A 12,913-nucleotide genomic window follows, 5' to 3' on the forward strand; every position below is an offset into this window, starting at 1 on the left:
GCTAGGATTCTCGGGCATCCTTCTCTGCCTTGCTTGGAATAGGTCATTCAGTTAGCATCTTGTTCCTGCAGGGTTCTCTGCGCCTTAGAGGCTCGCCATCAGTCTCAGCTAGGTCATCTCATTCTGCAGTCTCTGGCTCCCTGAGGGCATTCTTCTCGCTCAGAGCTTTCTCCCCCTGTTGTGTCCCCTTGTTTGTCTTGTTCTGTGTCACGGGTGTCTGGGTATTTGGTCTGGAGCTGCTCTGCCCTGCTGCATAGCGTGGTGTAGGTCTAGAATGGGGCGTGTCCTGGGGCCTGGAAATTTGTAATGTGGGGTGTATTTGGACTCTAGATGGGATCTGTAGATTGATGAAGGCTATCTGGAGCTGTTAAGTTATCCTGCAGTGCTCTGACTTTTGTCCTCACGTTCTTTCAGACGCAGCCAGATGGAATCCGTGGCAGAGGGCCCCGTCCCGGGTGAGGGGGCTCCCCCGAGAAGGTCAGTCACCGTTTGTCTTTGCAGGGGGAGTGTAAATGGTGCCTCTGTATTACAGCTATTTTCTTTGTTGTTATTTTTAGGAACTAAAGCCGGGTACTAGCGGTCAAGGTAAGTGGGCAAGGTGAGCAGTGAGCGGTGGCAGGCAGCAGTTGTTCTTGCTCCGGTCTCAATTCCCGGTGCAGCTCTTAGGCTCCGTTCTTGTTTGCGTGCTCTAGGCGGTCCGCTCGTATTACGCCGAGACCCCCCTCAGCAACGGGGCCGCAGACCCCCGCTTCGTCACTCTCGTGGGAATTTGGGAAGCAGCGCACGGATCTGTGATGAAGCCTTGATCTTTGACATTTGAAGGTGTCACCCGGGGAGCCTTCAGGAGCGGCCGAGGAGTTGCTGTAAGTCGGGGAGCTAGGGAGGAGGAGCCAGGGTCCACTCGAGTTTCAGCGATGCCACGTCACCTCGTCTCCTCTTCACCCAGGCAGACCCTGCCGCGAGGGCATCGGCCTCCGGGCGCGGCCAGATGAGGCGGACGTTCTTAGGAGAATGGTGAGTAGCAGAATTGTTATTGGTTATTGGCCGCTGTGCAGCTAAGATCCTGCAGTGATGTTTGGTGTTCTTGATTGTAGCTGAGCAAGGGGCCACAGTCGGTGACTCTAGGAAACTGCCAGCGGGCGAGGCGGCCTTCCTCGGCACCGGACGTGGATTCTCGTCCCCGGACGTCCGAGAGATAAGTCGAGGGCCGGGACCCTGAGAGGGGATGGAAGCGAGGCGCTGGGAGGGCTTTTGGAGGCAGCTTTGGAGATGGGGGTGGCCCTTTAGGCCACATAAAGGAAAAGCCTCACAGTGCTGAAGTGCTCAGGGCAGAGCAGTGCCGGTGCACGGTGTGTCACTTGTCTGTCGTGCCTTCTGTGTCTTTTGCCTTAGTCCTTTGAGGGGCTTATCGGAAGCCCGGGCGTCCATCTTTGCATCTCTCATCTCTGTGTTCCTCGGCCCCGTGCCGATTCCTTCTTACCTTTGGCTCGGGAGCCCGGACAGGCCTTGGAGTAGCATCCGGTCAGATGTCTTTTGAGGTCTTGTTCTGGGCTGTTCTCGACAGCTGTGATTTGTGACAATTGTGACGGCAAGGATGCGTTCTAGCAGATTAGGACTCGTAGCGATGCGGAGATCCGTAGAGCATTCTGACGCTAGGATTCTCGGGCATCCTTCTCTGCCTTGCTTGGAATAGGTCATTCAGTTAGCATCTTGTTCCTGCAGGGTTCTCTGCGCCTTAGAGGCTCGCCATCAGTCTCAGCTAGGTCATCTCATTCTGCAGTCTCTGGCTCCCTGAGGGCATTCTTCTCGCTCAGAGCTTTCTCCCCCTGTTGTGTCCCCTTGTTTGTCTTGTTCTGTGTCACGGGTGTCTGGGTATTTGGTCTGGAGCTGCTCTGCCCTGCTGCATAGCGTGGTGTAGGTCTAGAATGGGGCGTGTCCTGGGGCCTGGAAATTTGTAATGTGGGGTGTATTTGGACTCTAGATGGGATCTGTAGATTGATGAAGGCTATCTGGAGCTGTTAAGTTATCCTGCAGTGCTCTGACTTTTGTCCTCACGTTCTTTCAGACGCAGCCAGATGGAATCCGTGGCAGAGGGCCCCGTCCCGGGTGAGGGGGCTCCCCCGAGAAGGTCAGTCACCGTTTGTCTTTGCAGGGGGAGTATAAATGGTGCCTCTGTATTACAGCTATTTTCTTTGTTGTTATTTTTAGGAACTAAAGCCGGGTACTAGCGGTCAAGGTAAGTGGGCAAGGTGAGCAGTGAGCGGTGGCAGGCAGCAGTTGTTCTTGCTCCGGTCTCAATTCCCGGTGCAGCTCTTAGGCTCCGTTCTTGTTTGCGTGCTCTAGGCGGTCCGCTCGTATTACGCCGAGACCCCCCTCAGCAACGGGGCCGCAGACCCCCGCTTCGTCACTCTCGTGGGAATTTGGGAAGCAGCGCACGGATCTGTGATGAAGCCTTGATCTTTGACATTTGAAGGTGTCACCCGGGGAGCCTTCAGGAGCGGCCGAGGAGTTGCTGTAAGTCGGGGAGCTAGGGAGGAGGAGCCAGGGTCCACTGGAGTTTCAGCGATGCCACGTCACCTCGTCTCCTCTTCACCCAGGCAGACCCTGCCGCGAGGGCATCGGCCTCCGGGCGCGGCCAGATGAGGCGGACGTTCTTAGGAGAATGGTGAGTAGCAGAATTGTTATTGGTTATTGGCCGCTGTGCAGCTAAGATCCTGCAGTGATGTTTGGTGTTCTTGATTGTAGCTGAGCAAGGGGCCACAGTCGGTGACTCTAGGAAACTGCCAGCGGGCGAGGCGGCCTTCCTCGGCACCGGACGTGGATTCTCGTCCCCGGACGTCCGAGAGATAAGTCGAGGGCCGGGACCCTGAGAGGGGATGGAAGCGAGGCGCTGGGAGGGCTTTTGGAGGCAGCTTTGGAGATGGGGGTGGCCCTTTAGGCCACATAAAGGAAAAGCCTCACAGTGCTGAAGTGCTCAGGGCAGAGCAGTGCCGGTGCACGGTGTGTCACTTGTCTGTCGTGCCTTCTGTGTCTTTTGCCTTAGTCCTTTGAGGGGCTTATCGGAAGCCCGGGCGTCCATCTTTGCATCTCTCATCTCTGTGTTCCTCGGCCCCGTGCCGATTCCTTCTTACCTTTGGCTCGGGAGCCCGGACAGGCCTTGGAGTAGCATCCGGTCAGATGTCTTTTGAGGTCTTGTTCTGGGCTGTTCTCGACAGCTGTGATTTGTGACAATTGTGACGGCAAGGATGCGTTCTAGCAGATTAGGACTCGTAGCGATGCGGAGATCCGTAGAGCATTCTGACGCTAGGATTCTCGGGCATCCTTCTCTGCCTTGCTTGGAATAGGTCATTCAGTTAGCATCTTGTTCCTGCAGGGTTCTCTGCGCCTTAGAGGCTCGCCATCAGTCTCAGCTAGGTCATCTCATTCTGCAGTCTCTGGCTCCCTGAGGGCATTCTTCTCGCTCAGAGCTTTCTCCCCCTGTTGTGTCCCCTTGTTTGTCTTGTTCTGTGTCACGGGTGTCTGGGTATTTGGTCTGGAGCTGCTCTGCCCTGCTGCATAGCGTGGTGTAGGTCTAGAATGGGGCGTGTCCTGGGGCCTGGAAATTTGTAATGTGGGGTGTATTTGGACTCTAGATGGGATCTGTAGATTGATGAAGGCTATCTGGAGCTGTTAAGTTATCCTGCAGTGCTCTGACTTTTGTCCTCACGTTCTTTCAGACGCAGCCAGATGGAATCCGTGGCAGAGGGCCCCGTCCCGGGTGAGGGGGCTCCCCCGAGAAGGTCAGTCACCGTTTGTCTTTGCAGGGGGAGTATAAATGGTGCCTCTGTATTACAGCTATTTTCTTTGTTGTTATTTTTAGGAACTAAAGCCGGGTACTAGCGGTCAAGGTAAGTGGGCAAGGTGAGCAGTGAGCGGTGGCAGGCAGCAGTTGTTCTTGCTCCGGTCTCAATTCCCGGTGCAGCTCTTAGGCTCCGTTCTTGTTTGCGTGCTCTAGGCGGTCCGCTCGTATTACGCCGAGACCCCCCTCAGCAACGGGGCCGCAGACCCCCGCTTCGTCACTCTCGTGGGAATTTGGGAAGCAGCGCACGGATCTGTGATGAAGCCTTGATCTTTGACATTTGAAGGTGTCACCCGGGGAGCCTTCAGGAGCGGCCGAGGAGTTGCTGTAAGTCGGGGAGCTAGGGAGGAGGAGCCAGGGTCCACTCGAGTTTCAGCGATGCCACGTCACCTCGTCTCCTCTTCACCCAGGCAGACCCTGCCGCGAGGGCATCGGCCTCCGGGCGCGGCCAGATGAGGCGGACGTTCTTAGGAGAATGGTGAGTAGCAGAATTGTTATTGGTTATTGGCCGCTGTGCAGCTAAGATCCTGCAGTGATGTTTGGTGTTCTTGATTGTAGCTGAGCAAGGGGCCACAGTCGGTGACTCTAGGAAACTGCCAGCGGGCGAGGCGGCCTTCCTCGGCACCGGACGTGGATTCTCGTCCCCGGACGTCCGAGAGATAAGTCGAGGGCCGGGACCCTGAGAGGGGATGGAAGCGAGGCGCTGGGAGGGCTTTTGGAGGCAGCTTTGGAGATGGGGGTGGCCCTTTAGGCCACATAAAGGAAAAGCCTCACAGTGCTGAAGTGCTCAGGGCAGAGCAGTGCCGGTGCACGGTGTGTCACTTGTCTGTCGTGCCTTCTGTGTCTTTTGCCTTAGTCCTTTGAGGGGCTTATCGGAAGCCCGGGCGTCCATCTTTGCATCTCTCATCTCTGTGTTCCTCGGCCCCGTGCCGATTCCTTCTTACCTTTGGCTCGGGAGCCCGGACAGGCCTTGGAGTAGCATCCGGTCAGATGTCTTTTGAGGTCTTGTTCTGGGCTGTTCTCGACAGCTGTGATTTGTGACAATTGTGACGGCAAGGATGCGTTCTAGCAGATTAGGACTCGTAGCGATGCGGAGATCCGTAGAGCATTCTGACGCTAGGATTCTCGGGCATCCTTCTCTGCCTTGCTTGGAATAGGTCATTCAGTTAGCATCTTGTTCCTGCAGGGTTCTCTGCGCCTTAGAGGCTCGCCATCAGTCTCAGCTAGGTCATCTCATTCTGCAGTCTCTGGCTCCCTGAGGGCATTCTTCTCGCTCAGAGCTTTCTCCCCCTGTTGTGTCCCCTTGTTTGTCTTGTTCTGTGTCACGGGTGTCTGGGTATTTGGTCTGGAGCTGCTCTGCCCTGCTGCATAGCGTGGTGTAGGTCTAGAATGGGGCGTGTCCTGGGCCTGGAAATTTGTAATGTGGGGTGTATTTGGACTCTAGATGGGATCTGTAGATTGATGAAGGCTATCTGGAGCTGTTAAGTTATCCTGCAGTGCTCTGACTTTTGTCCTCACGTTCTTTCAGACGCAGCCAGATGGAATCCGTGGCAGAGGGCCCCGTCCCGGGTGAGGGGGGTCCCCGAGAAGGTCAGTCACCGTTTGTCTTTGCAGGGGGAGTATAAATGGTGCCTCTGTATTACAGCTATTTTCTTTGTTGTTATTTTTAGGAACTAAAGCCGGATACTAGCGGTCAAGGTAAGTGGGCAAGGTGAGCAGTGAGCGGTGGCAGGCAGCAGTTGTTCTTGCTCCGGTCTCAATTCCCGGTGCAGCTCTTAGGCTCCGTTCTTGTTTGCGTGCTCTAGGCGGTCCGCTCGTATTACGCCGAGACCCCCCTCAGCAACGGGGCCGCAGACCCCCGCTTCGTCACTCTCGTGGGAATTTGGGAAGCAGCGCACGGATCTGTGATGAAGCCTTGATCTTTGACATTTGAAGGTGTCACCCGGGGAGCCTTCAGGAGCGGCCGAGGAGTTGCTGTAAGTCGGGGAGCTAGGGAGGAGGAGCCAGGGTCCACTCGAGTTTCAGCGATGCCACGTCACCTCGTCTCCTCTTCACCCAGGCAGACCCTGCCGCGAGGGCATCGGCCTCCGGGCGCGGCCAGATGAGGCGGACGTTCTTAGGAGAATGGTGAGTAGCAGAATTGTTATTGGTTATTGGCCGCTGTGCAGCTAAGATCCTGCAGTGATGTTTGGTGTTCTTGATTGTAGCTGAGCAAGGGGCCACAGTCGGTGACTCTAGGAAACTGCCAGCGGGCGAGGCGGCCTTCCTCGGCACCGGACGTGGATTCTCGTCCCCGGACGTCCGAGAGATAAGTGGAGGGCCGGGACCCTGAGAGGGGATGGAAGCGAGGCGCTGGGAGGGCTTTTGGAGGCAGCTTTGGAGATGGGGGTGGCCCTTTAGGCCACATAAAGGAAAAGCCTCACAGTGCTGAAGTGCTCAGGGCAGAGCAGTGCCGGTGCACGGTGTGTCACTTGTCTGTCGTGCCTTCTGTGTCTTTTGCCTTAGTCCTTTGAGGGGCTTATCGGAAGCCCGGGCGTCCATCTTTGCATCTCTCATCTCTGTGTTCCTCGGCCCCGTGCCGATTCCTTCTTACCTTTGGCTCGGGAGCCCGGACAGGCCTTGGAGTAGCATCCGGTCAGATGTCTTTTGAGGTCTTGTTCTGGGCTGTTCTCGACAGCTGTGATTTGTGACAATTGTGACGGCAAGGATGCGTTCTAGCAGATTAGGACTCGTAGCGATGCGGAGATCCGTAGAGCATTCTGACGCTAGGATTCTCGGGCATCCTTCTCTGCCTTGCTTGGAATAGGTCATTCAGTTAGCATCTTGTTCCTGCAGGGTTCTCTGCGCCTTAGAGGCTCGCCATCAGTCTCAGCTAGGTCATCTCATTCTGCAGTCTCTGGCTCCCTGAGGGCATTCTTCTCGCTCAGAGCTTTCTCCCCCTGTTGTGTCCCCTTGTTTGTCTTGTTCTGTGTCACGGGTGTCTGGGTATTTGGTCTGGAGCTGCTCTGCCCTGCTGCATAGCGTGGTGTAGGTCTAGAATGGGGCGTGTCCTGGGGCCTGGAAATTTGTAATGTGGGGTGTATTTGGACTCTAGATGGGATCTGTAGATTGATGAAGGCTATCTGGAGCTGTTAAGTTATCCTGCAGTGCTCTGACTTTTGTCCTCACGTTCTTTCAGACGCAGCCAGATGGAATCCGTGGCAGAGGGCCCCGTCCCGGGTGAGGGGGCTCCCCCGAGAAGGTCAGTCACCGTTTGTCTTTGCAGGGGGAGTATAAATGGTGCCTCTGTATTACAGCTATTTTCTTTGTTGTTATTTTTAGGAACTAAAGCCGGGTACTAGCGGTCAAGGTAAGTGGGCAAGGTGAGCAGTGAGCGGTGGCAGGCAGCAGTTGTTCTTGCTCCGGTCTCAATTCCCGGTGCAGCTCTTAGGCTCCGTTCTTGTTTGCGTGCTCTAGGCGGTCCGCTCGTATTACGCCGAGACCCCCCTCAGCAACGGGGCCGCAGACCCCCGCTTCGTCACTCTCGTGGGAATTTGGGAAGCAGCGCACGGATCTGTGATGAAGCCTTGATCTTTGACATTTGAAGGTGTCACCCGGGGAGCCTTCAGGAGCGGCCGAGGAGTTGCTGTAAGTCGGGGAGCTAGGGAGGAGGAGCCAGGGTCCACTCGAGTTTCAGCGATGCCACGTCACCTCGTCTCCTCTTCACCCAGGCAGACCCTGCCGCGAGGGCATCGGCCTCCGGGCGCGGCCAGATGAGGCGGACGTTCTTAGGAGAATGGTGAGTAGCAGAATTGTTATTGGTTATTGGCCGCTGTGCAGCTAAGATCCTGCAGTGATGTTTGGTGTTCTTGATTGTAGCTGAGCAAGGGGCCACAGTCGGTGACTCTAGGAAACTGCCAGCGGGCGAGGCGGCCTTCCTCGGCACCGGACGTGGATTCTCGTCCCCGGACGTCCGAGAGATAAGTGGAGGGCCGGGACCCTGAGAGGGGATGGAAGCGAGGCGCTGGGAGGGCTTTTGGAGGCAGCTTTGGAGATGGGGGTGGCCCTTTAGGCCACATAAAGGAAAAGCCTCACAGTGCTGAAGTGCTCAGGGCAGAGCAGTGCCGGTGCACGGTGTGTCACTTGTCTGTCGTGCCTTCTGTGTCTTTTGCCTTAGTCCTTTGAGGGGCTTATCGGAAGCCCGGGCGTCCATCTTTGCATCTCTCATCTCTGTGTTCCTCGGCCCCGTGCCGATTCCTTCTTACCTTTGGCTCGGGAGCCCGGACAGGCCTTGGAGTAGCATCCGGTCAGATGTCTTTTGAGGTCTTGTTCTGGGCTGTTCTCGACAGCTGTGATTTGTGACAATTGTGACGGCAAGGATGCGTTCTAGCAGATTAGGACTCGTAGCGATGCGGAGATCCGTAGAGCATTCTGACGCTAGGATTCTCGGGCATCCTTCTCTGCCTTGCTTGGAATAGGTCATTCAGTTAGCATCTTGTTCCTGCAGGGTTCTCTGCGCCTTAGAGGCTCGCCATCAGTCTCAGCTAGGTCATCTCATTCTGCAGTCTCTGGCTCCCTGAGGGCATTCTTCTCGCTCAGAGCTTTCTCCCCCTGTTGTGTCCCCTTGTTTGTCTTGTTCTGTGTCACGGGTGTCTGGGTATTTGGTCTGGAGCTGCTCTGCCCTGCTGCATAGCGTGGTGTAGGTCTAGAATGGGGCGTGTCCTGGGGCCTGGAAATTTGTAATGTGGGGTGTATTTGGACTCTAGATGGGATCTGTAGATTGATGAAGGCTATCTGGAGCTGTTAAGTTATCCTGCAGTGCTCTGACTTTTGTCCTCACGTTCTTTCAGACGCAGCCAGATGGAATCCGTGGCAGAGGGCCCCGTCCCGGGTGAGGGGGTCCCCCGAGAAGGTCAGTCACCGTTTGTCTTTGCAGGGGGAGTATAAATGGTGCCTCTGTATTACAGCTATTTTCTTTGTTGTTATTTTTAGGAACTAAAGCCGGGTACTAGCGGTCAAGGTAAGTGGGCAAGGTGAGCAGTGAGCGGTGGCAGGCAGCAGTTGTTCTTGCTCCGGTCTCAATTCCCGGTGCAGCTCTTAGGCTCCGTTCTTGTTTGCGTGCTCTAGGCGGTCCGCTCGTATTACGCCGAGACCCCCCTCAGCAACGGGGCCGCAGACCCCCGCTTCGTCACTCTCGTGGGAATTTGGGAAGCAGCGCACGGATCTGTGATGAAGCCTTGATCTTTGACATTTGAAGGTGTCACCCGGGGAGCCTTCAGGAGCGGCCGAGGAGTTGCTGTAAGTCGGGGAGCTAGGGAGGAGGAGCCAGGGTCCACTCGAGTTTCAGCGATGCCACGTCACCTCGTCTCCTCTTCACCCAGGCAGACCCTGCCGCGAGGGCATCGGCCTCCGGGCGCGGCCAGATGAGGCGGACGTTCTTAGGAGAATGGTGAGTAGCAGAATTGTTATTGGTTATTGGCCGCTGTGCAGCTAAGATCCTGCAGTGATGTTTGGTGTTCTTGATTGTAGCTGAGCAAGGGGCCACAGTCGGTGACTCCAGGAAACTGCCAGCGGGCGAGGCGGCCTTCCTCGGCACCGGACGTGGATTCTCGTCCCCGGACGTCCGAGAGATAAGTGGAGGGGCCGGGACCCTGAGAGGGGATGGAAGCGAGGCGCTGGGAGGGCTTTTGGAGGCAGCTTTGGAGATGGGGGTGGCCCTTTAGGCCACATAAAGGAAAAGCCTCACAGTGCTGAAGTGCTCAGGGCAGAGCAGTGCCGGTGCACGGTGTGTCACTTGTCTGTCGTGCCTTCTGTGTCTTTTGCCTTAGTCCTTTGAGGGGCTTATCGGAAGCCCGGGCGTCCATCTTTGCATCTCTCATCTCTGTGTTCCTCGGCCCCGTGCCGATTCCTTCTTACCTTTGGCTCGGGAGCCCGGACAGGCCTTGGAGTAGCATCCGGTCAGATGTCTTTTGAGGTCTTGTTCTGGGCTGTTCTCGACAGCTGTGATTTGTGACAATTGTGACGGCAAGGATGCGTTCTAGCAGATTAGGACTCGTAGCGATGCGGAGATCCGTAGAGCATTCTGACGCTAGGATTCTCGGGCATCCTTCTCTGCCTTGCTTGGAATAGGTCATTCAGTTAGCATCTTGTTCCTGCAGGGTTCTCTGCGCCTTAGAGGCTCGCCATCAGTCTCAGCTAGGTCATCTCATTCTGCAGTCTCTGGCTCCCTGAGGGCATTCTTCTCGCTCAGAGCTTTCTCCCCCTGTTGTGTCCCCTTGTTTGTCTTGTTCTGTGTCACGGGTGTCTGGGTATTTGGTCTGGAGCTGCTCTGCCCTGCTGCATAGCGTGGTGTAGGTCTAGAATGGGGCGTGTCCTGGGGCCTGGAAATTTGTAATGTGGGGTGTATTTGGACTCTAGATGGGATCTGTAGATTGATGAAGGCTATCTGGAGCTGTTAAGTTATCCTGCAGTGCTCTGACTTTTGTCCTCACGTTCTTTCAGACGCAGCCAGATGGAATCCGTGGCAGAGGGCCCCGTCCCGGGTGAGGGGGCTCCCCCGAGAAGGTCAGTCACCGTTTGTCTTTGCAGGGGAGTATAAATGGTGCCTCTGTATTACAGCTATTTTCTTTGTTGTTATTTTTAGGAACTAAAGCCGGGTACTAGCGGTCAAGGTAAGTGGGCAAGGTGAGCAGTGAGCGGTGGCAGGCAGCAGTTGTTCTTGCTCCGGTCTCAATTCCCGGTGCAGCTCTTAGGCTCCGTTCTTGTTTGCGTGCTCTAGGCGGTCCGCTCGTATTACGCCGAGACCCCCCTCAGCAACGGGGCCGCAGACCCCCGCTTCGTCACTCTCGTGGGAATTTGGGAAGCAGCGCACGGATCTGTGATGAAGCCTTGATCTTTGACATTTGAAGGTGTCACCCGGGGAGCCTTCAGGAGCGGCCGAGGAGTTGCTGTAAGTCGGGGAGCTAGGGAGGAGGAGCCAGGGTCCACTCGAGTTTCAGCGATGCCACGTCACCTCGTCTCCTCTTCACCCAGGCAGACCCTGCCGCGAGGGCATCGGCCTCCGGGCGCGGCCAGATGAGGCGGACGTTCTTAGGAAAATGGTGAGTAGCAGAATTGTTATTGGTTATTGGCCGCTGTGCAGCTAAGATCCTGCAGTGATGTTTGGTGTTCTTGATTGTAGCTGAGCAAGGGGCCACAGTCGGTGACTCTAGGAAACTGCCAGCGGGCGAGGCGGCCTTCCTCGGCACCGGACGTGGATTCTCGTCCCCGGACGTCCGAGAGATAAGTGGAGGGCCGGGACCCTGAGAGGGGATGGAAGCGAGGCGCTGGGAGGGCTTTTGGAGGCAGCTTTGGAGATGGGGGTGGCCCTTTAGGCCACATAAAGGAAAAGCCTCACAGTGCTGAAGTGCTCAGGGCAGAGCAGTGCCGGTGCACGGTGTGTCACTTGTCTGTCGTGCCTTCTGTGTCTTTTGCCTTAGTCCTTTGAGGGGCTTATCGGAAGCCCGGGCGTCCATCTTGCATCTCTCATCTCTGTGTTCCTCGGCCCCGTGCCGATTCCTTCTTACCTTTGGCTCGGGAGCCCGGACAGGCCTTGGAGTAGCATCCGGTCAGATGTCTTTTGAGGTCTTGTTCTGGGCTGTTCTCGACAGCTGTGATTTGTGACAATTGTGACGGCAAGGATGCGTTCTAGCAGATTAGGACTCGTAGCGATGCGGAGATCCGTAGAGCATTCTGACGCTAGGATTCTCGGGCATCCTTCTCTGCCTTGCTTGGAATAGGTCATTCAGTTAGCATCTTGTTCCTGCAGGGTTCTCTGCGCCTTAGAGGCTCGCCATCAGTCTCAGCTAGGTCATCTCATTCTGCAGTCTCTGGCTCCCTGAGGGCATTCTTCTCGCTCAGAGCTTTCTCCCCCTGTTGTGTCCCCTTGTTTGTCTTGTTCTGTGTCACGGGTGTCTGGGTATTTGGTCTGGAGCTGCTCTGCCCTGCTGCATAGCGTGGTGTAGGTCTAGAATGGGGCGTGTCCTGGGGCCTGGAAATTTGTAATGTGGGGTGTATTTGGACTCTAGATGGGATCTGTAGATTGATGAAGGCTATCTGGAGCTGTTAAGTTATCCTGCAGTGCTCTGACTTTTGTCCTCACGTTCTTTCAGACGCAGCCAGATGGAATCCGTGGCAGAGGGCCCCGTCCCGGGTGAGGGGGCTCCCCGAGAAGGTCAGTCACCGTTTGTCTTTGCAGGGGGAGTATAAATGGTGCCTCTGTATTACAGCTATTTTCTTTGTTGTTATTTTTAGGAACTAAAGCCGGGTACTAGCGGTCAAGGTAAGTGGGCAAGGTGAGCAGTGAGCGGTGGCAGGCAGCAGTTGTTCTTGCTCCGGTCTCAATTCCCGGTGCAGCTCTTAGGCTCCGTTCTTGTTTGCGTGCTCTAGGCGGTCCGCTCGTATTACGCCGAGACCCCCCTCAGCAACGGGGCCGCAGACCCCCGCTTCGTCACTCTCGTGGGAATTTGGGAAGCAGCGCACGGATCTGTGATGAAGCCTTGATCTTTGACATTTGAAGGTGTCACCCGGGGAGCCTTCAGGAGCGGCCGAGGAGTTGCTGTAAGTCGGGGAGCTAGGGAGGAGGAGCCAGGGTCCACTGGAGTTTCAGCGATGCCACGTCACCTCGTCTCCTCTTCACCCAGGCAGACCCTGCCGCGAGGGCATCGGCCTCCGGGCGCGGCCAGATGAGGCGGACGTTCTTAGGAAAATGGTGAGTAGCAGAATTGTTATTGGTTATTGGCCGCTGTGCAGCTAAGATCCTGCAGTGATGTTTGGTGTTCTTGATTGTAGCTGAGCAAGGGGCCACAGTCGGTGACTCTAGGAAACTGCCAGCGGGCGAGGCGGCCTTCCTCGGCACCGGACGTGGATTCTCGTCCCCGTACGTCCGAGAGATAAGTGGAGGGCCGGGACCCTGAGAGGGGATGGAAGCGAGGCGCTGGGAGGGCTTTTGGAGGCAGCTTTGGAGATGGGGGTGGCCCTTTAGGCCACATAAAGGAAAAGCCTCACAGTGCTGAAGTGCTCAGGGCAGAGCAGTGCCGGTGCACGGTGTGTCACTTG

General features: G+C 56.2%; 2 long non-coding RNA genes across 2 annotated transcripts; both read left to right on the forward strand.

Annotated features, from left to right (window-relative positions):
• The first annotated feature begins 372 nt into the window (after positions 1-372).
• LOC128791021 (uncharacterized) lies at positions 373-774 on the forward strand. Its single transcript, XR_008431934.1, has 3 exons — positions 373-477; positions 558-585; positions 693-774. It is a non-coding gene; the product is annotated as an uncharacterized LOC128791021 (long non-coding RNA).
• Positions 775-10,276: 9,502 nt separating this feature from the next.
• On the forward strand, positions 10,277-10,677 carry LOC128791025 (uncharacterized). Its single transcript, XR_008431935.1, has 3 exons — positions 10,277-10,381; positions 10,461-10,488; positions 10,596-10,677. It is a non-coding gene; the product is annotated as an uncharacterized LOC128791025 (long non-coding RNA).
• The last annotated feature ends 2,236 nt before the right edge of the window (positions 10,678-12,913 follow it).

The sequence above is a fragment of the Vidua chalybeata genome, chromosome 7 (genome assembly GCF_026979565.1).
Source record: "Vidua chalybeata isolate OUT-0048 chromosome 7, bVidCha1 merged haplotype, whole genome shotgun sequence".
Classification (NCBI taxonomy): domain Eukaryota; kingdom Metazoa; phylum Chordata; class Aves; order Passeriformes; family Viduidae; genus Vidua; species Vidua chalybeata.